Below are 882 nucleotides of genomic sequence, written 5' to 3' on the forward strand. Positions count from 1 at the left end.
GCCGCCGGCCGACTGCAGGCCGTCACGTCAGTCCAGGCAAACCTGTTCCGCGACGCGGCCGGCGGCGCCGCCGCCGGCCAGCCTTGGGGAGAGTCGCGCAGACGCAAATAAAAAGACCCACCGCCCGTTGGGCAATACCGCTCTCCGTGCGGGGCCCAATGTGTCCCCCTCTCCCCTCGTGTTGTCCGCTTTCAAGAAAACCACAAAAGAATGACGGTATAGCCTTGGGGTCGCCGGCAGCAGCGGGAGCATCAGCAGGAACAGAGGCAGAGCACTGAGAGGGGCCCCGGCGGCGAGGAGAGCGCCGTGGAGTTAGGCAGCGCCAGCGCGCCCGTGACTGGCCCCGAGCCTAGCGCCTAGGCGCTTGCCGCCGCTGGCCGAGGAGAAAAGAGGATGCAGTCGAGTCGGATAGGGGGTCGCTCTCCGCCAGAGCACCTTGGCGTCGTCCCCTTCCACTCCAACGTCCCTCCTTTCTCTCCATGGATAGGTGGAAGGGGGGGGGGCGCCCTTCTGGTTTATACTGTACCGCCTGCAGGCGTGCGGACGGGTTGCATACTCGCGCGCCTGCATGCGGTACAGTATGTAGTGTACACTACAAACAGAAATATAAAGCGTGGCGTAAGAATACCCAGCATGTGCCTTTTTCGCCAATGGTCACTCTTGCACAATGTGGCATTCAGCGGCAGGACACGCCGTCGGGCTGTGCGCGGGGCCGGGGCCGGGGCCCGGGGGCCGGGGGCGGACACCACCGGCCGATCAAGCAGACACTGCCACACGTGCCGGCATACTGTGGTGCGAGAGACAGCGAGGGGGTCTGCTGCCTTTTCTCGCAGTCTCGACCACTCGTGTATGTATAGGAATAGGGAAGAATAGATAGGGGGG

Source organism: Frankliniella occidentalis, unplaced genomic scaffold (genome assembly GCF_000697945.3).
Source record: "Frankliniella occidentalis isolate FOCC.00 unplaced genomic scaffold, Focc_3.1 Scaffold381, whole genome shotgun sequence".
NCBI lineage: Eukaryota > Metazoa > Arthropoda > Insecta > Thysanoptera > Thripidae > Frankliniella > Frankliniella occidentalis.